Raw genomic sequence first — 25782 nt, 5'->3', positions numbered from 1 at the left:
GGCTAGAAAATATATTGAAAAATCAATTTTCACTAGCTCCTTTAGAACTACTGTACAACTGAAATATAACTGCGTGGAATACTGTAATATGACCTGGCATAATAAATGCAAAGTAAAATGAAAAATTGAGGGGTAACTGTTTTTATTCCACATATCATCTGCTCTCTGGTTAGCTGCCTGTGTTAGCAACAAGGGATCTTCTGAAGAGAAAATTAGAACAACTTATGATATGCAAATAACCCCATTTGTACATTTAAGAAACAAAAACCCTTCATTTTGTAGTCATAGCTTTGTATTTGTCATATAAGGACTTCACAGCTATGAGGGATGAGGATTAGACATGTAAATATGGAAATCAGGAAATCCAATCCTCCAAAATTTTCAAATTGAATTATGTCTACCTGGTTTATGTACATACAGCCATTGTGTTTCTTTCTTGGAATTGTTTGTCATTCACTCCTCACCATAAATGAACTAATTCAGATAAGTTTTCTCCAAATATTTTATTTTCTCTAATATTTACTTAACTGTAAAGTTACCTTTTAAGTTCTAGACTATGAGTCCAAATGAGTTTTCTTGGCTACCCCTCGAGGTAGAGCAAGCAATGAGTTAGGTAAGTAAAGGCTTTGGGAAGTTATATTAGGAATACATGTCTTCCTGACTGTTGTTTATGGTGTTTAGTCCAACTAATAATATTCTCTTAGGCAGCTCAACTGATATGAATTAGACACTGACTTTAGTCATATGAATAACTAAGCCATGAAATATATTACTTTATTTCAGCAACATCATAGTATGTTTTAATAAAGAAACCATGCTAGGTTCTAGATAAAAGAAAATTGTGCAGATGCAATCAGTGTCCTCATGTGCAAAGACATCATTTAATTAGCAAAAGTAGTCACCCCTTATCCCCTTATCGATGGATTCAGATATCTGTGGTCAATCGTCATGGCTCAATGACACTCCTTCTGATATATCCTCAGAAAGTCAATAGTAGCCAAGCATTACATCACGATACCTACCTCATTCAACTCACTTCATCGCATTATGTAGGCATTGTATTATATAACATCATCACAAGAAGGGTAAGTACAATATAAGATATTTTGAGAGAGAGAGAGAGAGAGAGAGAGAGAGAGAGAGAGAGAGAGAGAGAGACCATATTCACATACCTTTTATTATAACAATTGTTATTAATCTCTTTAATAACAATTAATCTTAATCAAGTTATTGTTGTTCATCTCTTACTGTGCCTAATTTATAAATTAAACTTTATCATAGGAAGGTATGTGTAGGTAAAACATAGTATATAACTGAGGTTTCAGGCATCCACTGCAGGTCTTGGAACGTATCCTCTACGGATAAGGGAAGACTACTGTATACATTATATCACTATGTAACTTCGCAGATTTCCAAGTGTGAGGGCTAAAAAATTAATAATACAGCTGCAGTGAACACTGGAGCACATATGTCTTTATGGATAAATGTTTTCAGATTTTTCGGGTACATACTCAGGAGAGGGATTGCTGGGTCATATGGTAATTCTATTCATAATTTTTGAGGAACCTCCAAACTGCCTTCCATAGCGGCTGCACCAGTCTGCATTCCCACCAACAGTGTATGAGGGTTCCTTTTTCTCTACAGCCTCTCCAACACTTGTTACTATTTGTCTTGTTGATGATAGCCATTCTAACTAGTGTGAGGTGATATATCATTTGCATTTCTCTGGTGATTAGTAATGTTGACCATTTTTTTCATATGTCTTTTGACCATTTGTATGTCCTCTTTGGAGAAATGTCCATTCAGAGTCCTCTGCCCGTTTTTTTTTTAAATTGGATTGTTTGTTTTTGTTGTTGTTGAGTTGTATGAGTTCCTTATATATTTTGGATATTAGCCGCAGCTATATTTACAGTGGCCAAGACATGGAAACAACCAAACTGTCCTTCTATAGATGAATGGACAAAGAAATTGTGGTATATATGCACAATGGAATACTATTCTGCCATAAGAAAAGATGAAATAGTACCATTTGCAACAACATTGATGGATCTTGAGATTACAATGCTAAGTGAAGTAAGTCAGACAGAAAAAACACAGAAACATAAGATTCCACTGATATGTGGTATCTAAAACTGAAAACAACAAAAGAACAAGACAAACAAATGGAGAAACAAAAACTCACAGACAATAGTTTAGTGGTTACCAGAGGGTAAGGGGGAAGAGGGATAGTAGATGAGGGTAAAGGGGATCAAATATATGGTGATGGAAAGAGAACTGACTCTGGGAGGTGAATACTCAGTGTGATATATAGATGATGTATTACAAAATTGTACACCTAAAAATCTGTGTAACTTTAATAACAATTGTCACTCCAATAAACTTTAATTAAAAAATTATTAGTACTGTTCCTCTTACCTTCTCAGTTATTCTAGCTGGGCTGATAACCAAATTAAGAGAGACAGATTAACAGGAGAAAATCAAATGTTTTAATACACGCACATGGGGAATTAGGTATGAAAATTCCAAACACAGTGAGGCAGCATTGGGTATATAAGACACATTTGGACAATGGAGAAAGGGGGGATAAGGTATTAGATTTCAGAAGTGAGAATGATTTACAGGTGGTTGAGGAGGAGAAGAACAGACATGGCAGGAACATTCTTGCTGGCCAAATCAGAAACAGTGGGACCCAAGGGGCATCTAGCAAACACAGGGAATATCTAGCTAACAGGCACCTGCCTGATGTCCTCTTTATTTACCATACTTAATTCACATTAGGCTAAGGAAGCATTCTAAGATTTCCTTCCTGAAGTAGGTTTCTTTATCTGAATCTCTTGGGCAGGAAAGGGAGGAAGGTCAAAGGTTATTTCTGAGTCTTATTTCTTAATAAGCAGCTTAAAATAAATACCCCAAAAGGCAGTTTCAAGGTGGCAAAATTTTGGTTCCTTTCAGTCTAACATTTGAAACTTCAAATAGGTTTCACATTCTAGAAGCTCAGTTGGTAGACTGCTCCATATTTCATTGATCCAATCATTCAGTTGAGAATAAGTTCAGTTAAACTGTTGAGTCTCATATCAGGAGGTGATGATGCAGATGGATTCCCAACGTGAGGTCTATATTGTGTAAGCAAGCAACCGGGTATTTTATAAGAGGTATGTCTATGAAAACAAAGAACAACAAAAGTTAATGATCAGAGTAAATTATAAACCAGTTTCTGAGTCTGTAAGGCTGTCATATGAGATTTCTACATGTAAGACTCAAGTCTTCTATTGCTGGAATGATGGCAAGCAGTGACGATGTGGTAGATTGTCCTGGTCTGTAGTTTGAATGTCATCAGGTTCTCAGGTAAACTCTGCACGGTTTACACAGCATCAGTCACTGAGATTATTTAAGCATGAGCTCTTATGGCAGTTTCTCTGAAGTTCATGATGTCATCTAGCTGCAGTTTGTAAGGTTCAGGAAAAAAAAAAGTTTTAGTTCTCAATAATTCCAAGGTAAAAAGATGGGAGAAAAATGAAACATTAGTTCAGCGGGTGTAGCTAAATATTTAAGAAAACTAGAAAAATTCAGGATCCAGTCCAGTTTACAGGTAAAAAATAAGACCTTAAAGACAACTTAACTAGAATATAATATCCATAACTGTCTGTTACAGTTTCTATTGAAACAATTTTTCTCTCTAAAATCACCCTCATTTTTAAGAAATATAGCCAAATTAAGGCTAATATATTGCATAAGTCTAGTTTCAACAAATTTGGCCTGTTATTTGTGTAAATGCAACAAGAATAACAATTGATCATATAAGCTCTTTTAAATCTGTTTTGCTGGAATTTCATAAGGAATCTCCAGATTGAACTCCAATTAGCCTCTCAAGGCTAAAAAACTATTCATATCATTGCCATCAGACTTGGCCTACAATACTTACAAATTTGGGTGAATTCCTCAGTTTCTGACATCCCCCAAAATGTCTGGACGTTCTTTCTTTGTGTCTCCCAGGAAAGCAACCTTCGTCCCTTACCTGTAAAGACTGCTATAAACCATGTAAGCAAGGAACCAGGCTGTTTTTCCAAGGGGCTTTATTGACTTCCAAAGTCAATCTTAATTCGTCAAAGCTTTCTGGTGACATGCAGAGTCTGCATGTCTCTTTCAAAAATGACATTCCAGTCAAAGTCTTGGTTAATAAAACTAGTTTCCAATTGTGTCCTATTATAAATGTTACCAAACTCAGGTTCTGTTGCTTGCAGCTTGGGAGCCAATGATCAAGAGACAAGGGCTGGTGGAAAGAAAAGAAGGTTTATTCAAAGTATCAGCATTCTGGGAAGACGGCACACTGCTGTTTCAAAGACCATCTCCCCCATTCCTAAAAGAGTCAGGAGGTTTTATAGGTACATAAGAAGAATCAGAACAAAAGAAAGGGAGAGATAATCACACAACTCGTTGGTGCTGACATCTGGTTGAAAGTCTCCTTTGGTCCAATTTGTCCCGCGATGGTTATCGCAAACCTGGTCGTAGGTATGATTCATATGTCATCTGATGGAAAGTTGCAGTCTAGAATTGAAGGCCAGTTGCCAGCGTCCAGATGTCTGAGGGCTGAATAAGTTTCTTTCAAGTCTGTTCTGGCGATTAATCCGGTTAATGAGGTATGCATGTTCTCTCAAAAAACACAGTTAGTGACTCATGTAGGGGGGGAAGGAAACTAACAAAAAAAAAAAAAAAAAAAAGAAAAGAAAAAGAAAATAGATTGTTGAATCTTGAAAAACACCCCATCACCCTTACATTAAGAAAACAGAGTCTTGTTGAATTTATGCAAGCAACCATATTGCTATGAAGATAATAATACTCATTAAGAATTTCCAAATTCTGGAGGGATAAACTGGGGAGAAAAATATAAATAGTTCAATACTGCTTATAAAGGTATAATTTACCAAATTACTCTAAGTAAAACAAGTTTTCTTATATCTGAAAAACAAGATTTAAAAATCAGGAAAACTTATAAAAATTATAATAATATTCAGTTCACTCAGTCCCATATACTTTTTTTTTTATACTATCCATTTGCTAATAGTTCCATGAATCCAGTTATTCCTTAGAGTTCTATAACTTTTCATCCAATTCAAAGGTATGAACTGAAAATTCACTCAGAAAACTGTGTCCTAGAATAAATCAAGAGTCTTCTCCATGGATCTCTCTGGAGATGAAACATATTTGTAAAAGCATCAAAGTAAAATCATGACTGTCTGTAAATGACAAAGAAACTTAAAATTACATGGTTATAGATCTGATTATAATGCAATTGACAAAGAACTTTGCTATTTTGTAACAAGCCATTTTAAGATAACAATTAGAACTATAACTGAAATTATATCAGAACTTTGTAAACTCTTGGAGATTTTTATATAGTCTCTAGAAAATCCATTCTAGTATTAATATATGAATAAAAATAAAACAATTATTATAATTTTATTTGATAAAGCTTCCCAGGTGATTTTTGTATATCAAATAGCCTAATGAGTATAAAAATTAGATTTTATAAGGAAATAGAACAAATCTTTGAGGTATTCCAGGGGCCCATTGGAACAACCCAAAGCCATTTACCAAGGGTTAAGAAAAAGTATTTTAAAATTTCAAACAAATCTGACCCCAATAAACATTAATCAAAAATAATAATAAAAACAGTAATAGATACTAAAACACACACACACACACACACACACACACACACACACACACACACACACAGCTGATTTAAACAAATTAGAATAAAGTTTTCTACTAAATTTCCACAAAAGAATTTCAAACCTGGGAAGGTTGTCAAACACACTTGCCAAAAAAATCATATATAATTACGAAACAATATTAAATTATCTATTTCTCCAAACTGACAATAAAAATCATCAAACATAAACACAAAATTAAAGTTAGAAAAACTTTAATTCTTGGGATTAAGATTGCTTTCTTAAGTAATCAAGGGCATGATTAATACAACAGAAAAAGTATTTTAATAAAACATAGAATGCTTATTTTCTAGGCCAAAAACTTATCATAATAGCAGAACAAATACAGGAAAAATTTTTTATCTTTTAAACAGACTGAAAAAGAACCAAACTCTTGTTTTCCATCAGCTTACTTTTGATATTTAAACTCATTTACTTAATTTAGTTTATTCCGATCTTCTCCAGCATAACCATATATAAAATTTCCTCAGATTTCTCTTCACAAAACTTCTACAACTTTCAGTTTGTCTGTTACTCATTCTGAAATAACCAATTTGGGGACAAACCACTATCTTGTCATTTCCTTCAAAATATATCTCCATACCATCTACCTTCTATTACCAAAAACATACAGTTTCTTTCCATTTTAATTAGATTTCTTAACTCTTAGAAACCTCAATTTCTAGAGACCACTAAAATGTAAGCAATTACTATTCTTTTACTGGCAAACTAATAAATATATTTCTTTTTGTTTAAATAAAGTTTATTGGAGGGACAATTGTTAGTAAAGTTACATTGATTTCAGGTGTGCAATTCTATAGTACATCATCTATATATTATATTGTATGTTCACCACCCTGAGTCAGTTCTTCCATCACCATGTATTTGATCCCTTTTACCCTCTTGATCATGCACCTCACCCCTTACCCTCTGGTAACGAATAAACTATTGTTTGTATCTATGAGTTTTTGTTTCTTCATTTGTTTGTCTTGTTCCTTTGTTGTTTTCAGTTTTATATACCACATATCAGTGAAATCATCTGGTTCTCTGTTTTTCCTGTCTGACTTATTTCACTTAGCATTATAATCTCAAGATCCATCCATGGAGTCGCAAATGAGATTATTTCATCTTTTCTTATGGCAGAATAGTATTCCATTGTGTATATATACCATAACTTCTTTATCCAATCATTTATCGAAGGACACTTTGGTTGTTTCCATGTCTTGCCCACTTTAAATAAAGCTTAAATGATGATTGGAACATATGTACTAGATTGGTGCAAAGGTAATTATGGTTTTGCAATTATTTTTAACCTTTGAAACCTCAATTACTTTTGCACCAACATAGTATCTTTATGGACAAATGTTTTCAAGTATTTTGGGTAGACATTCAAGAGAGGGATTGCTGGCTCATATGGTAATTCTATTTTTATATTTTTGAGGATCTACACACTGCCTTCCAAAGGAGCTGCACCAATCTGCATTCCCACAAATAGTGTATGAGGGTTCCTTTTTCTCCAGAGCCTCTTCAACACTTATCATTTGTCTTGTTGATGATAGCCATCCTAACTGGGGTGAGGTGAAATCGCATGGTGTTTTTTATTTGCATTTCTCTGATGATTAGTGATGTTGAGCATTTTTCCATATGTCTCTTGGCTATTTGTATGTCCTCTTTGGAGAAATGTCTATTCGGGACATCTGCCCACTTTTTAATTAAATTGTTTTTCGTTGTTGAGTAGTTTGAGTAACTTATATATATTATTGATATTAGCCCCTTATTGGAGGCGTTGTTTGCAAATATCTTCTCCCATTCGGTGGTTTCCTCTTTATTTTGTCGATGATTTCTTTTGCTGTGCAGAAGATTTTAAGTTTGATATAGTCCCATTCATTTATTTTAAGTTTTACTCCCCTTGCCTTTGGAGTCAAATTCATAAAATGCTCTTTGAACCCAAGATCCATAAGTTTAGTATGTATGTTTTCTTCTATGTAGTTTATTGTTTCAGGTCTTATGCTTAAGTCTTTGATCCATTTTGAATTAATTTTGGTACAAGGTGACAGATAGCAGTCCAGATTCATTCTTTTGCACCTGGCTTTCCAGTTCTTCCAGCACCATTTATTGAAGAGGCTGTGTTTTCTCCATTTTATGTTTTTGGCTCCTTGCTGAAAATCAAAGGTCCCTATTTATGTGGGTTTATTTCTAGGTGCTCAGTTCTATTCCACTGTTCTGTTTGTCTATTTTTCTGCCAATGCCACACTGTTTTAATTATTGTTGCCCAGTAGTACTAGCTGAAGTCAGGGAGTGTAATACCCCCAGTATTGTTCTTTTTTCTTAGCATTGCTTTGGCTGTTTGTGGTCTTTCATGGTTCCATACAAATCTGATGATTTTTGTTCTATTTCTTTAAAAAATGCCATTGGGATATTGATGGGGATTGCAATAAATCTGTATATTGTTTTGGGTAATGTGGTCATTTTAACTATGGTGATTCTTCCAATCCATGAACACAGATGTGTTACCATTAATTTGAATTTTCTTCAATTTCTTTAAAAATGTATTATAGTTTTCAGTTTATAGGTCTTTCATATCGTTGGCTAAGTTTATTCCTAGGTATTTTATTCTTCTTGTTGCTAATGAAAAGGAAATTGTATGTTTTTGGTCTTTTTTAAATTTCTTTTCTGAGGTTTCATTGTAGTATATAGGAATGCAATGGATATTTGTACATTGATTTTGTAGCTGGCAACTTTACTGTATTCGTTTATTGTTTCTAATAGCTTTTGGGTGGAGTCTTTAGGGTTTGCTATATATAGCATCATTTCATCTGCAAAAAGCGTCAATTTAAATTATTCATTCCCTGTGTGCATGTCTTTTATTCCTTTCTCTTGCCTGATTGCTCTGCCTAAGATTTCCAATACTATGTTGAGAAGCAGAGGTGATAGAGGTCAACCCTGTTGTATGACTGAACATAGAGCAAAGGGCTTCAGTTTTCCACCATTAATTATTTTAGCTGATGGTTTCTCATAGATAGCCTTTATTATGTTAAGGTATTTTCCTTCTACTTCAATTTTATTCAGTGTCTTAATCATAAATGGATGTTGTATCTTCTCAAGTGCTTTTTCTGCATCTATTGATATAATCATATGATTTTGTCCTTTATTTTCTTTATGTGGTGTATCATGTTGATCGATTTGCTTATGCTGAACCATTCTTGTGCACCTGGGATGAACCCCACTTGGTCAAGATGAATAATCTCTTTAATGTATTGTTGCATTCAATTTGCTAGAAATTTTTTTCGAGGTTTTTTTTAAATTTATTGGGGTGACAATTGTTAGTAAAATTACATGCATTTCAGGTGTACAATTCTGTATTACATCATCTATAAATCCCATTGTGTGTTCATCACCCAGAGTCAGTTCTCCTTCCAGCACCATATATTCGATCCCCCTTACCCTCATCTCCCACCCCCCACCCCCCACCCCCCTTACCCTCTGGCAACCACTAAACTATTGTCTGTGTCTATGAGTTTCTGTTTCTCATTTGTTTGTCTTGTTCTCTTTTTGTTTTTGGTTTATATACCACATATCAGTGAAATCATATGGTTCTCTGCTTTTTCTGTCTGACTTATTTCACTTAGCATTATACTTTCAAGATCCATCCATGTTGTCATAAATGTTCCTACATCATCTTTTCTTACCGCCAAATAGTATTCCATTGCGTACATATACCACAACTTCTTTATCCATTAATCTATCGAAGGACATTTTGGTTGTTTCCATGTCTTGGCCACTGTAAACAAAGCTGCAATGAACATTGGAGCACACGTGTCTTTATCTACAAATGTTTTCAGATTTTTTGGGTAGATACCCAGGAGAGGGATTGCTGGATCACATGGTAATTCTATTTGTAATTTTTTGAGGAAACTCCACACTGCCTTCCATAACGGCTGCACCAGTCTGCATTCCCACCAACCGTGTATGAGGGTTCTTTTTTCTCCACAGCCTCTCCAATACTTGTTACTATTTGTCTTGTTGATAATAGCCATACTAACTGGGGTGAGGTGATATCTAATTGGGGTTTTTATTTGCATTTTTGTGATTATTAGTGATGAACCCAATGGGCTGAACCCAACATTCACGGCAGACATTTCAGAGAAAAGACTGAGAGAAGAAGGGTGAAAACTGTGGTTTAAGCCCTCACTGACAAGCAGAGAATAGAAGGTATAGGCATGGAGCCTGGCCACCCTCTTCCTACACTCTCAGTGCTAGAAGTAAAAAGGTAGCAGTGTCAGATCAAATGAACAGAATATTTGCAATTCTGAGAAGATGTAGAGGGAAAAATCATAGAATACCACCACAATGAAATAATAGACAGCAACAAAAAAGGCGAAAAAACAATGGAGACAACATCCTACCAGAAAACCAGAGATAGAATGACATGAAATTCTCATATAACAATAATCAGCCAAATCTAAATAAACTGAACTCACCAATAAAAAGGCACAGAGTAGTAGATTGGATGAAAACATAAACCCCAACATATGCTGCCTCCAAGAGACGCATCTCAGCTATAAGGACAAATACTATCTCAAAGGGAAAGGGTTAAAACTGACACTCCAAGCAAAGGGTATTCAGAGAAAAGCAGGTATACCTATAATGATATTAGATGAAATGTATTTCAGGACAAAAAGATAACAAAAAGCAAAGATAGACAAGGCTTTGAAATTGTATATCAACTGCAAAAAGAAAGCAGGGAAAACTAGAAATACGTGGAGATTAAACAACATACTTTTAAAGAACGACTTGGTCAAAGAAGAAGTAAGAGGAGACATCAAAAGACACATAGGAACAAATGAGAATGAAAATACATCCTACCAATTTTTTTCGGATGGAGAGAAAGCAGATTTAAGAAGGAAAATTACATCATTACGGGCCTAAATCAAGAACCACAAAAATCCCAATAAATAACCTCGTGTTACACCTTAAAGAACTAGAAAAAGAAGAACAAATGAAACCGAAGGTCAGCAGAAGAAAAGCAATAAAAATAAATCAGATTAGCATTAAATGAAATAGAGAACAAAAACACAATGGAAAAAATTAATGTGACAAAGAGCTGGTTCCTTGAAAAGATTAATAAAATTGACAAACCCTTGGCTAGACTCACAAAGATAAAAAGACAAAAGACACTAATAAACAAAATCAGAAATGGAAGAGGGGAAATTATCATGGATGCCACAGAAATACAAAGGATCATCCAAGAGTACTATGAAGGACCATATACCACAAAATTCAATAACCTAGAAGAAATGGACAAGTTATTAGAAACATATAGCCTTCCTAGGATTAATCATGAAGAATTGAAAAATCTAAATAGACTGGATCACCAGTAAGAAAATTGAATCAGTCAACCGAAAAATTCCCAAAAGCAGAAGTACAGGACCACATGGCTTCATTAGTGAATTCTACCAAAGAGAATCTAATACCTGTCCTACTCAAACTCTTCCAAAAAAGTGAAGAAGAGACAATTTCCCTAACTCATTTTAGGAGGCCAACATTACCATGATACCAAAACCTGGTAAGGATAACACAAAAAAGAAAATTACAGACTAATATACCTGATGAATACAGATGCCAAAATCCTCAACTAAATTCCAGCAAATTGAATGCAACAATACACTAGAAAGATTATTCATCATGACCAAGTGGGGTTCCTGCCAGGGGCACAAGGATGGTTCAACATACACAGAGCCATCAATGTGATAAATTGCAGAAACAAAACAAAATAAAGGATAATAAAAACATCATGGTATTGGCAGAAAATTAGAAACATAGACCAATGGAATAGAATTGGGAAGCCAGAAATAAACCCACATAAATATGGACAGATAATTTTTGACAAAGAAGCAAAAAACATGCAATGGAGAAAACCTCTTCAATAAATGGTGCTGGCAGAATTGGACAGCCACATGCAAAAGAATGAAATTGGACTGCTATTTGTCACCATGTAAAATAATCATATGATTTTTGATATAATCATATGATTTTTGTCCTTCATTTTGCTTACATGGCATATCATCTTGATTGATTTACATATGTTCAACCATCCTTTTGAACCTGGAATGACTCCCACTTGGTGGTGATGTATAATCTTTTTAATGCATTGTTGCATTCGATTAGCTAGAATTTTGTTTAGGATTTTTGTATCAGAGATATTGGTATGTAGTTTTCTTTTTTTGCATTTTCCTTACCAGGTTTTGGTATCAGGTTAATGTTTGCCTCATAAAATGAATTAGGGAGTACTGTCTCTTCTTCAATTTTTTGGAAGAGTTTGAGAAGGATTGGCATTAGATCCTCTTTGAAGGTTTGGTAGAATTCACTAGTGAAGCCAACTGGTCCCCACTTTTGCTTTTGGTTCTTTCAGATGAATGATTCAATTTCCTTACTGGTGATCGGTCTATTTAGATTTTCCAATTCTTCGTGATTCAGCATAGGAAGGCTATATGTTTCTAAGAACTTGTCCATTTCTTCTAGGTTATTGAATTTGGTGGTATGGGGTCCATCATAGTACTCTTGGGTGATCCTTTGAATTTCTGTGGCATCCGTGATAACTTCCCCTCTTCCATTTCTGATTTTGTTTATTAGTGTCTTTTGTCTTTTTATCTTTGTGAGTCTTGCAAAGGGTTTGTCAATTTTATTAATCTTTTCAAAGAAGCAGCTCTTTGTTGCACTAATTTTTTTCTATTGTCTTTTTGTTCTCTATTTCATTTAGTTATACTCTGATTTTTATTATTTCATTCCTTCTGCTTACTTTGGGTTTCATTTGTTTTCCTTTTTCTAGTTCTTTTTTTTTAAATTTATTGGGGTGACAATTGTTAGTAAAATTACATAGATTTCAGGTGTACAATTCTGTATTACATCATCTATAAATCCCATTGTGTGTTCACCACCGAGAGTCAGTTCTCCTTCCATCACGAAATATTTGCTCCCTTTTACCCTCACCTCCCACCCTTCACCCCTCTTACCCTCTGGTAACCACTAAACTATTGTCTGTGTCTATGACTTTTTCTAGTTCTTTTAGGTGTTACCTGAGATTATTTTTGGATTTTTCTTCTTTCTTGAGGTAGTTTGTAATGATATAATTTTTTCTCTTAAAACTCCTTTTGCTGCATCCCAAAAATTTTGGTAGGATGCATTTTCATTTTCATTTGTTTCTATGTATATTTTTATCTCTACTCTTATGTCTTGTTTGAGCAGTCTTTCTTTAAAAGCGTCTTGCTTAATCTCCACATAGTTGTGGTTTTTCCTGCTTTTTTCCTGCCGTTGACATCCAATTTCAAAATCATGTGATCCAAGAAAATGCTTGGTATGATTTCTGTCGTCTTAAATTGGCTGAGGCTAGTTTTACATCCCAATATATGGTGTATGCTGGATAATGTTCCATGTACACTACAAAAAAATATATAGTCTGATGTTTTAGGATGAAGTACTCTATAAATATCAAGTTTGTTTATTTCATCTAATGTGTCATTTAAGGCTGTTATTTCTTTATTTATTTTCTGTTTGGGTGATCTATCCATAGCTGTTAATGATATATTTAGGTCCCCTACTGTAATTGTGTTTTTATCAATTTCTCGCTTTAATTCTGTTGATAGTTGCTTTGTATATTTTGGTGCTCCCTGGTTGGTGGCATAAATATTGATGACTGTTTTGTTATAGTCCTCTGTATCATTATGAAATGTTCATCTTTGTCTCTTGTTACCATTTTTGTCCTGAAGTCTGTTTCATCTGATATCAGTAAGGCTACACCTGAATTTCTCTGGATACCATGTGCTTGGAGTGTCAATTAAACCTTTTCACTTTGAGTCTATTTTTGTCCTTGTAGTTGAGATGTGTCTCTTGGGTGCAGCATATGGTTGGGTTTAGTTTTTTTGATGCAATCGGCTACTCTGTGCTTTGTTATTGGTGAGCTCATCCATTTACATTTAGGGTGATTATTAGTATGTGAAGATTTCCTATCATTCTATCTTTAGTGTTCTGGTAAGTCTGTGTCTCCATTGTTTCTTTACCTTTTTGTTGTTGTCTATTATTTCTGTGTGTTGGTATTCTATGATTTTTCCCTCTGTTTCTTCTTTTATTATGCTATATATTTCAATTCTGGATTTTTTTTTGAGTGGTTGTCATTAATTTGATGTAGAAAAATGTTTCATATTTAGAGTATTCCATGTTCTTCAGCATGCTTACTTTCTCCATTCTCATATTCCATTTCAGTCTTTTACTCTCCCTTTTATGTTTTGGTTGCCACCAATTATCCCTATTGATGCTGCTCGAATAGCCTCCAATATGCTAGTCCTGCTTCCATGGCTCCCTCCCCTTTGCCAGAATTATTTGGGTTGTGAGTCCGTGTCTGCATGCCACAGTTCTCAGAACTGCAATTATTCTGTTCTTTTGATCTGACACTGCTACTGTTCTGCTTCTAGTACTGGGCAGGTGAGGGCCGGATGAGCTCTGGAGGGTAGGTAGGGGACGGCTAGGCTCAGTGCCTAAGGCTTCTGTTCCCTGCTCAGCAGTGAGGGCTTAAACCACTGTTTTCAGACTTCTTCCCTCAGTATTTGCTCCAAAGTCTCTGCCCTGAGTGTTGGGTTCAGCCATGTTATATGCTTTCCCCTCAGCCCTGTGGGCCATAAGTGGAGCCCTAGCAGTCTGAATTCTTCCCTCTCCCATAGCTGCCATAGTTCCAGAATGCAGGGAGCTCTGAGCACCAAGCTGGGTCTGCGTGCTGTGCTCATGCGGCCCCATCTCCACACTTTTCCTTTCCCTCCTCCACTGCTCCCACAATTTGCACACATTTAGGTGATTTCAATAGTGCACCTCTTAGTCTTGCCTCTCTGCTGGGCAGGGAGTCCTTTGTGGAGTTATAGTTGTTCAATTTGTTGTAAATTCTAGGGGGTATTTCAATTTTTTTGAGGAACCTCCACACTACCTTCTATAGTGGGTGCACCAATCTGCATTCTCACCAACAGTTTATGAGCGGTCCGTTTTCTCCACAGCCTCTCCAACACTTGTTACATATCTGTTGATGATAGCCATTCTAACTAGTATGAGGTGATAACTCATTGTGGTATTTATGTGCACTTTTCTGATGATTAGTGATATGGAACATTTTTTCATATGTCTATTGGCCATTTGCTTGTCTTCTTTGGAGAAATGTCTATTCAGGACTTCTTCCAATTTTTTAATTGGATTGTTTGTTTTTTGTTGTTGTTTTTGTTGATTTATATGAATTCCTTATATGTTTTAGATATTAGCCCTTATTGGAGGCATTGTTTGCAAAAATCTTCTCTCATTCTGTTGGTTGCCTCTTTACTTTGTCCATGGTTTCTTTTGCTGTACAGAAGCTTTTTAGTTTGATATAGTCCCATTCACTTATTTTAGCTATTACTTCCCTTACCTTTGGAGTCAAATTTATAAAATGCTGTTTGAACCCAAGGTCCATAAGTTTAGTACCTATGTTTTCTTTATGCATTTCATTGTTTTTTCTTTGTCACCATGTAAACAAATTATGAATAGAATTACCATATTACCCAGCAATCCCTCTCCTGGGTATCTACCAAAAAAATCTGAAAACATTAATCCATAAAGATAAGTGTGCTCCAATGTTCATTGCAGCTTTATTTATGGTGACCAAGACATGGACACAACCAAAATGTCATTTGTTAGATGAATGGATAAAGAAACTGAGGTATATGTACACAATGGGTTACTATGCGGTGGTAATAAAAGATGAAATAGGACCATTTGTGACAACATGGATGGATCTTGAGATTATTATGCTAAGAGAAACAAGTCAGACAGAAAAAGTAATTATGTGGTATATAAACCGAAAACAACAAAAGAACAAGAAAAACAACTGAAAGAACAAAAACTCACAGACAATAGTTTAGGAGTTACCAGAGGGTAAGGAGGTGGGGGGAATAGGGCTCTAGCAGAGCGTAAACGAGGTCTAATATATGGTGATGGATAGAGAACTGACTCTGGGTGGTGAACACACAATGTGAGATATAGATAATATAGTACAGAATTGTACACCTGAAATCTATGTAACTTTACTAACAATTGTCATCCCAATAAATTTTAATTTAAAGAAAGAAAATTAAAAGTAGAATTGACATATGACCCAGCAATCCCTCTCTTGGGTATATAGCCAAAAAATCTGAAAACATTTACCCGTAAAGATATATGATCTCCAGTGTTCATTGCAGCTTTATTTATGGTGGCCAAGACATGGAAACAACCAAAGTGTCCTCCGATAGGTGAATGGATAAAGAAGATGTCCTATACACAATGGAATACTATTCAGCCATAAGAAAAGATGAAATTATACCACTTGCAACAACATGGACTTATCTTGATATTATTATGTTGAGGGAAATAAGTTAGACAGAAAAAGTTGAGAACCGTATGATTTCACTGATATGTAATATATAAAAGTGAGAACAACAAAGGAACAAGACAAACAAATGAAGAAACAAAAACTCATAGACACAGACCTTAGTTTAGTCGTTACCAGAGGTTTCAGGGAGAGGGAGGTGGTAGATCAAGGTAAAGGGGATCCAATATATGGTGATGGAAAGAGAACTGACTCTGGGTGTGAGCACATAATGTGAGATATAGATTATGTATTACAGAATTGTACACCTTAAGTCTATGTAACTTTACTAACAATGGTCACCCTAAGAAACTTTAATTAAAAACAACAACTTTTCTCTGAGTTATGACTATTTATTAGTTCTTAGCAACTCTATGGGATTTTTATTTATTAGTTCTTTACAACTCTATGAGGTTTCTATTTTCTTGACAAATTTAATAACAAATAACATGAACTTATTTCTGTAAACCAAATAAAACAAATACCATATTCAATGTTAATAACTCTAAAAGACATGACCATTCGATCAAACGAAACCTAAATCAGCTTTAATATCCAATACTTTTCTAGATCACATGATCTTGAAAAACATCTGCATTACTTTTTTTTATATTTCTTAATTCCTATATGTGCTTAATTTCTTTAAGACAATCAAATCTAATAAACTAGTAATAATATTGGAGGTGGAAAACATACCATACACATATAAACACAGATAAAGTAACAGATATCATAAACAGATCAAAACAGGAACAGAATTACTAATTTTACAGAAAACACAAAATTTTTCGTCTGTCCTTCACACTTTTTAAGGATGCGGTTCAAAACGATGTAGAGAGTCAGCCATGTGAGACTTTCGCTGCTTATTTTAAAAAATGCCCCCTTCTCGTTTTTTGTTTGTTTGCTTTTTTTTCCAGTTACTTCAGCCTCATGCAGTATAAGGATGTGTGTACATTTCCAATTACCCAGCAGAATGACCAGCTGAGACTTTAAAAACATTCTTATGAGACTCTGACATTAGTTTCCTAATTTGGCCAAATTTCTGTTAAAAAGTTATCAAATCTTCTAAAACCTGTTCAAATACACCAATTCTCATAATCCTATATCTCGATAAGCTTTAGAAAATTTTGGATAAGTGTGGAAGGGAGTGGTATATGAGGGTAAATGGAATCAAGTATATGGTGATGGAAGGAGAACTGACTCTAGGTGATGAAAACAATGTGATATATAGATGATATATTACAGAATTGTACACTTGAAACCTATGTAACTTTACTAACCATTGTCACCCAATAAACTGTAATTAAAAACAGTAAAATAAATTATTCGCTATCATAAAAAAAAATTCTACATTGTAGGGAAATCCCTTGCTTTTTCCCTTCTCCTTTTATTTATTCTTACTTCTCTTGTTAATTAACCTAACGATATTAGCATCTGTAAGAACCATGAAGCTAAATAGCAGATTCAAACATCTTAAGACAAGTTATTTTTCTTTGTATCCATTTTTCTCCTTAAGTGCAGGGCAGTTGTACTTCCAATGTCCTATTATTTTCTTTTACAATATCTGTAAACATCTGAATGTAAATAGGAAGGGGTCTGAATGGACTTTGACTTTTGTTCTAATTTCTGTCCTTCCATTTTATTAAGGGAATCTTGGAGTTCTGGAAAAATGGCGGCATGAGGTGAGCCTCTGTAAAGCTCCCCTGGAATTTACAAAGAATCGAACAACAGAAACTCCAGAAAGGACTCCCTGCACAGCAGACAGGCAAGACGAAGAGGCCCACTACCGACTGAAATCACCCATAGGTGGGAGATTCACGCGAGTGGAGGGAGGAGGAAAGGGAGAAGTGCACGGAGATGGAGCCGCGCGGGCGCAGTACGCAGACCTAGCCCAGTGCTCCGAGCTCGCTGCTTCCTGAAGCTACCGCAGCTGCGAGTGAGGGAAGAACTTGGAATGCTAGGGCTCCACCTGGGCTCCACAGGGCTGAGGTGGCAGCATATAACACGGCTGAACCCAACGCTCACGGCAGAGACCTCGGAGAAAAGACTGAGGGAAAAAGGCTGAAAACGGTGGTTTAAGCCCTCACTGCTGAGCAGAGAATGGAGCCTTAGGCACTGAGACTAGCCGCCCCCTCCCTACCCTCCCAGAGCTCGCCCCGACCCCACCTGCCTGGTGCTAGAAGTGAAACAGTAGCAGTGTCAGATCAAAACAACAGAAAATTTGCTGTTTTGAGAACTGTGGACCGCAGACACAAATTCACAGCCCAACTAGTTCCGGCAAAGGGGAGGGAGCTGTGGAAGCAGGAACAGAAGTGGTGGTGGTCGCCGCCATTGCTCTGGGCCACCTCTCACAACTTACCCGGCCCCTGACCCCACCTATCTGGGTGGATCCCTGCAGGAGTAAACAGAACTGCTGAAACATACGGGCTCTGAATCAGGAGCTGGAAGAGCTTTGGAACATCAAAAGCTCTCCGCATACCCACCAGGACACTGTGCCCTGTGACCTAGACGAACTATTAACAGAGGAGAAGCCCGTCTCCCAGGGAATCCCCCCATTGTGTGAGAAGCAGGAACAGTGCAGAGAAAACAGCACTAACGTGTGGGAGAAGAAAAATAAATTGCAGTTGGAGAAATAATAAGACCTTCTACCAACAAGTACTGGAAAACAAAAGAAAGACCTCTTCCTATCAACCTGTTGCAGAAGTCACTCCTGTAGATGTCTAGGAAGAGAAATAGTAAACCAGTAATCGCCATGAATAACCAAGGCAACAAGATAGCTCAGAAAGAAAGTGAAAAATCTCCAGAGAAGGCACTTAAAGATACAGAAATATGTGACTTAAATGACAGAGAATTCAAGATTGCAGTTCTGAAAAAACTCAACGAGATACAAGAAAACACAGATAGGCAGTTAAATGAACTCAGAAACTCAATCAAAGAACAGCATGAGCATTTTACGAAAGAGATTGAAATTTTAAAAAAGAACCAAATAGAATTTCTGGAGATTAAGAACTCAATAGAAGAAATTAAGAATGAAATAACCAGCTTAGGTAGTAGAGTTGACCAGATGGAGGAAAGAATCAGTGACATCGAAGATAGAAACCTGGAAATGACACAGATAGAAGAAGAAAGAGACTTGAGACTTAAAAGAAATGAAAGAACTCTACAAGAACTTTCTGACTCCATCAGAAAGAGCAATATAAGAATAATGGGCATACCAGAAGGAGAAGAAAGAGAGAAGGGAACAGAGAATATATTCAAACAAATTGTTGATGAGAACTTCCCAAATTTGTGGACAGAACTGGACCCTCGAATCCAAGAAGCAAATAGAACACCTAGTTACCTCAATCCCAACAGGCCTTCTCCAAGGCACATTGTATTGAAGCTGTCTAAAATCAACGACAAAGAAAGAATCCTCAAGGCAGCCAGGGAAAAGAAGACGGTAACTTACAAAGGAAAGCCCATTAGATTATCATCAGATTTTTCAGCAGAAACTCTACAAGCCAGGAGGAGTGGAACCAAATATTCAAACTATTGAAAGAGAGAAATCATGAGCCAAGAATAATATATCCAGCAAAGATATCCTTTAGATATGAAGGAGGAATAAAGACCTTTCCAGACATACAGAAGCTGAGGAATTTTCTAATACACGACCTGCACTACAAGAAATACTAAAGGAGGCTATTCGACCACCATCAACAGGGACAATTTGTGGCAACCAAAACTCAAAAAGAGGGAGAGTAAAGGCCTGAACCAGAATATGGGAATGGAGAAAGTAAGCGTGCTGAAGAAAATGGAATACTCTAAATATCAAACTTTCTTTTACATAAACTTAAGGGTAACCACTCAAAAAAAATCCAGAATTGAAATATATACTGAAATAAAAGAAGAAACAGAGGGAAACATCATAGAATACCACCACACAGAAATAATAGACAACAACAAAAAGGCAAAGAAACAATGGAGACACAGCCTTACCAGAAAACTAAAGATAGAATGACAGGAAATCCTCACATATCAATAATCACCCTAAATGTAAATGGACTGAACTCACCAATAAAAAGGCACAGAGTAGCAGATTGTATCAAAAAACCTAAACCCAACCATATGCTGTCTCCAAGAGACACATCTCAGCTACAAGGACAAGCATAGACTCAAAGTGAAAGGGTGGAAATTGACACTCCAAGCAAATGGTACCCAGAGAAAATCAGGTGTAGCCATAATGATATCAGATGAAACAGACTTCAAGGTGAAAAAGATAACAAGAGACAAAGATGGACATTTCATAATGGTGAAGGGGACTGTACAAAAAGAAGACATAATAGTCATCAATCTTTATGCCCCCAATCAGGGAGCACCGAAATACACCAAACAACTACTAACAGAACTAAAGGGAGAAATTGACCAAAACACAATTATTCTAGGGGACTTAAATACATCATTGACAGCTATGGATAGATCATCCAAACAGAAAATAAATAACGAAATAGTAGCCCTAAATGACACATTAGATGAAATGGACATAATTGACATTTATAGAGCACTTCATCCTAAAACATCAGACTATACACTCTTTTCTAGTGTACACGGAACATTCTCAAGGACAGACCATATATTGGGACATAAAATCAGTCTCAACAAATTTAAGAAAATTGAAATCATACCATTCATATTCTCTGATCACAAGGCTTTGAAATTGGATATCAACTGTAAAAAGAAAGCGGGGAAAAACACAAATACATGGAGATTAAACAACATACTTTTAAAGAAGGACTGGGTCAAAGAAGAAATTAGAGGAGAGATCAAAAGATACATAGAAACAAATGACAATGAAAATACATCCTACGAAAATTTTTGGGATGCAGTGAGAGCAGTTTTAAGAGGGAAATTTATCTCATTACAGGCCTATCTCAAGAAACAAGAAAACTCCCAAATAAATAACCTCATGTTACACCTTAAAGAACTAGAAAAAGAAGAACAAGTAAAACCCAAGTTCAGCAGAAGAAAGGAAGTAACAAAAAGTAGAGCATAACTAAATGAAATAGAGAACAAAAAGACAATAGAAAAAATTAATGTGACAAAGAGCTGGTTCTTTGAAAAGATTAACAAAATTAAGGGAATCTTAATGACTAGTTATTATACCAATGATAGAGCTCTGAAATTTTTCAATTTAGAAGGTTGTCCAATTCAGAGTATCCATCATCTGGCTAGTGACAGTAGGATTTTTTTTTTTTTTTTAAATTAAATTTATTGCGGTGACAATTGTCAGTAAAATTACATAGATTTCAGGTGTACAATTCTGCATCACATCATCTATAAATCCCATTGTGTGTTCTTCACCCAGATTCAGTTCTCCTTCCATCACCATATATTCGATCCCCCCCATCCTCATATCCCACCCCCACCCCACCCCCGTTACCCTCTGGCAACCACCAAACTATTGTCCGTGTCCACGAGTTTCTCTTTCCCATTTGTTTGTCCTGTTCTTGTTGCCTTTGGTTTATATACCACATATCAGTGAAATCACATGGTTCTCTGCTTTTTCTGTCTGACTTGTTTCGCTCAGCATTACTCTCTCAAGATCCATCCATGTTGTCACAAATGTTCCTATATCATCTTTTCTTACTGTCGAATAGTATTCCATTGTGTATATATACCACAACTTCTTTATCCATTCATCTATCGAAGGACATTTTGGTTGTTTCCATGTCTTGGCCACCGTAAACAAAGCTGCAATGAACATTGGAGCACACGTGTCTTTATCTCTAAATGTTTTCAGATTTTTTGGGTAGATACCCAGGAGAGGGATTGCTGGGTCATATGGCAATTCTATTCGTAATTCTTTGAGGAACCTCCACACTGCCTTCCATAACGGCTGCACCAGTCTGCATTCCCACCAACAGTGTATGAGGGTTCCTTTTTCTCCACAGCCTCTCCAACATTTGTTACTATTTGTCTTGTTGATGATAGCCATTCTGACTGGGGTGAGGTGATATCTCATTGTGGTTTTGATTTGCATTTCTCTGATGATTAGTGATGTTGAGCATTTTTTCATATGTCTATTTGCCATTTGTATGTCCTCTTTGGAGAAATGTCTCTTCAAGTCCTCTGCCCATTTTTCAATTGGGTTGTTTGTTTTTTGTTGTTGAGTTGCATGAGTTCCTTGTATATTCTGGATACTAGCCCCTTATCGGAGGCACTGTTTGCAAAAATCTTCTCCCATTCAGTTGGTGGCCTCTTTATTTTGTCAATGGTTTCTTTTGCTGTGCAGAAGCTTTTAAGTTTCATATAGTCCCATTCGTTTATTTTAGCTTTTACTTCCATTGCCTTTGGAGTCAAGTTCATAAAATGCTCTTTGAACCCAAGGTCCATAAGTTTAGTACCTATGTTTTCTTCTATGCAGTTTATTGTGTCAGGTCTTATGCTTAAGTCTTTGATCCATTTTGAATTAACTTTGGTACATGGTGACAAATAGCAGTCCAGTTTCATTCTTTTGCACGTGGCTATCCAATTCTCCCAGCACCATTTATTGAAGAGGCTGTCTTTGCTCCATTGTATGTTTTTAGCTTCTTTGTCAAAAATTATCTGTCCATATTTATGTGGTTTTATTTCTGGGTTCTCAATTCTATTCCATTGGTCTATGTGTCTGTTTTTCTGCCAATACCATGCTGTTTTGATTATTGTAGCCCTGTAGTACAAGCCAAAGTCAGGAAGTGTGATACCTCCATTATAGTTCTTTTTCCTTAAGATTGCTTTGGCTATTCAGGGTCTTTTGTGGTTCCAAACAAATCTGATGATTTTTTGTTCTATTTCTTTAAAATATGCCATTGGGATTTTGATGGGGATTGCATTGAATCTGTATATTGCTTTGGGTAATATGGCCATTTTAACTATGTTGATTCTTCCAATCCATGAGCACGGAATGTCTTTCCATTTCTTTGTGTCTTCTTCAATTTCTTTCAAAAATGTCTTATAGTTTTCAGCATATAGGTCTTTCACATCCTTGGTTAAGTTTATTCCTAGGTATTTTATTCTTTTTGCTGCAATTGCAAAAGGAATTGTTTTTCGTATTTCTTTTTCTGAGATTTCATTGTTAGTATATAGGAAGGCAATGGACTTTTGTGCGTTGATTTTGTAGCCGCCACTTTACTGTATTCGTTGATTGTTTCTAATAGCTTTTTGGTGGAGTCTTTAGGGTTTTCTATATATAGCATCATGTCATCTGCAAAGAGTGATAATTTAACTTCTTCATTCCCAATTTGGATGCCTTTTATTTCTTTCTCTTGCCTGATTGCTCTGGCAAGGACTTTAACACTATGTTGAAAAGCAGAGGTGATAGGGGACATCCTGTCGTGTTCCTGAACGTAGAGCAAAGGGCTTCAGTTTTCTCCATTAATTATGAGATTAGCAGAGGGCTTGTCATATATGGCCTTTATTATGTTAAGGTATTTTCCTTCTATACCCATTTTATTAAGTGTTTTAATCATAAATGGATGTTGTATCTTGTCAAATGCTTTTCTGCATCAATTGATATAATCATATGATTTTTGTCCTTTATTTTGTTTATGTGATGTATCACATTGATGGATTTATGTATGTTGAACCATCCTTGTGCCCCGGGATGAACCCCACTTGGTCGTGATGAATAATCTTTTTAATGCATTGTTGTATTCGATTTGCTAGAATTTTATTTAGGATTTTTGCATCGGTATTCATCAGAGATATTGGTCTGTAGTTTTCTTTTTTGTGCTGTCCTTACCAGGTTTTGGTATCAGGGTAATGTTGGCCTCATAAAATGAGTTAGGGAGTACTGTCTCTTCTTCAATTTTTGGAAGAGTTTGTGCAGAATTGGTATTAGATCCTCTTTGAAGGTTTGGTAGAATTCACTAGTGAAGCCATCTGGTCCCGGACTTTTGCTTTTGGGAAGGTTTTGGATGACTGATTCAATTTAGTTACTGGTGATCGGTCTGTTTAGATTTTCCAGTTCTTCATGGTTCAGCCTTGGAAGGCTATATGTTTCTAAGAACTTGTCCATTTCTTCTAGGTTGTTGAATTTGGTGGCATATAGTCCTTCATAGTATTCTTGGATGATCCTTTGTATTTCTGTGGTGTCCGTGATAACTTCCCTTTTACGTTTCTGATTTTGTTAATCAGTGTCTTCTCTCTTTTATCTTAGTAAGTCTAGCCAAGGGTTTGTCAATTTTGTTAATCTTTTCAAAGAACCAGCTCTTTGTCACATTAATTTTTTCTATTGTCTTTTTGTTCTCTATTTCATTTAGTTCTGCTCTAATTTTTATTATTTCCTTTCTTCTGCTGACCTTGGGTTTTACTTGTTCTTCTTTTCTAGTTCTTTAAGGTGTACCATGAGGTTATTTATTTGGGAGTTTTCTTGTTTCTTGAGATAGGCCTGTAATGAGATAAATTTCCCTCTTAAAACTGCTTTCGCTGCATCCCAAAAATTTTGGTAGGATGTATTTTCATTGTCATTTGTTTCTATGTATCTTTTGATCTCTCCTCTAATTTCTTCTTTGACCCAGTCCTTCTTTAAAAGTATGTTGTTTAGTCTCCATGTATTTGTGTTTTTCCGCTTTCTTTTTACAGTTGATATCCAATTTCAAAGCCTTGTGATCAGAGAATATGCATGGTATGATTTCAATCTTCTTAAATTTGTTGAGACTGATTTTATGTCCCAATATATGGTCTATCCTTGAGAATGTTCCATGTACACTAGAAAAGAATGTATAGTCTGATGTTTTAGGATGAAGTGCTCTATAAATGTCAGTTATGTCCATTTCATCTAATGTATCATTTAGGGCTACTATTTCGTTATTTATTTTCTGTTTGGATGATCTATCCATAGCTGTCAATGATGTATTTAAGTCCCCTAGTATAATTGTGTTTTGGTCAATTTCTCCCTTTAGTTCTGTTAGTAGTTGCTTGGTGTATTTCGGTGCTCCCTGATTGGGGGCATAAATATTGATGACTGTTATGTCTTCTTGTTGTACTGTCCCCTTCACCATTATGAAATGTCCATCTTTGTCTCTTGTTATCTTTTTCACCTTGAAGTCTGTTTCATCTGATATCATTATGGCTACACCTGATTTTCTCTGGGTACCATTTGCTTGGAGTGTCAATTTCCACCCTTTCACTTTGAGTCTATGCTTGTCCTTGTAGCTGAGATGTGTCTCTTGGAGACAGCATATGGTTGGGTTTAGTTCTTTGATCCAATCTGCTACTCTGTGCCTTTTATTGGTGAGTTCAGTCCATTTACATTTAGGGTGATTATTGATATGTGAGGATTTCCTGTCATTCTATCTTTAGTTTTCTGGTAAGGCTGTGTCTCCATTGTTTCTTTGCTTTTTGTTGTTGTCTATTATTTCTGTGTGGTGGTATTCTATGATGTTTCCCTCTGTTTCTTCTTTTATTTCAGTATATATTTCAGTTCTGGATTTTTTTGAGTGGTTACCCTTAAGTTTATGTAAAAGAAAGTTTGATATTTAGAGTATTCCATTTTCTTCAGCACGCTTACTTTCTCCATTCCCATATTCCGGTTCAGGCCTTTACTCTCCCCCTTTTTGAGTTTTGGTTGCCACAAATTGTCCCTGTTGATGGTGGTCGAATAGCCTCCTTTAGTATTTCTTGTAGTGCAGGTCGTGC

This window comes from Rhinolophus sinicus, chromosome X (assembly GCF_036562045.2).
Source record: "Rhinolophus sinicus isolate RSC01 chromosome X, ASM3656204v1, whole genome shotgun sequence".
NCBI lineage: Eukaryota > Metazoa > Chordata > Mammalia > Chiroptera > Rhinolophidae > Rhinolophus > Rhinolophus sinicus.
This window is presented reverse-complemented; position numbering follows the sequence as displayed.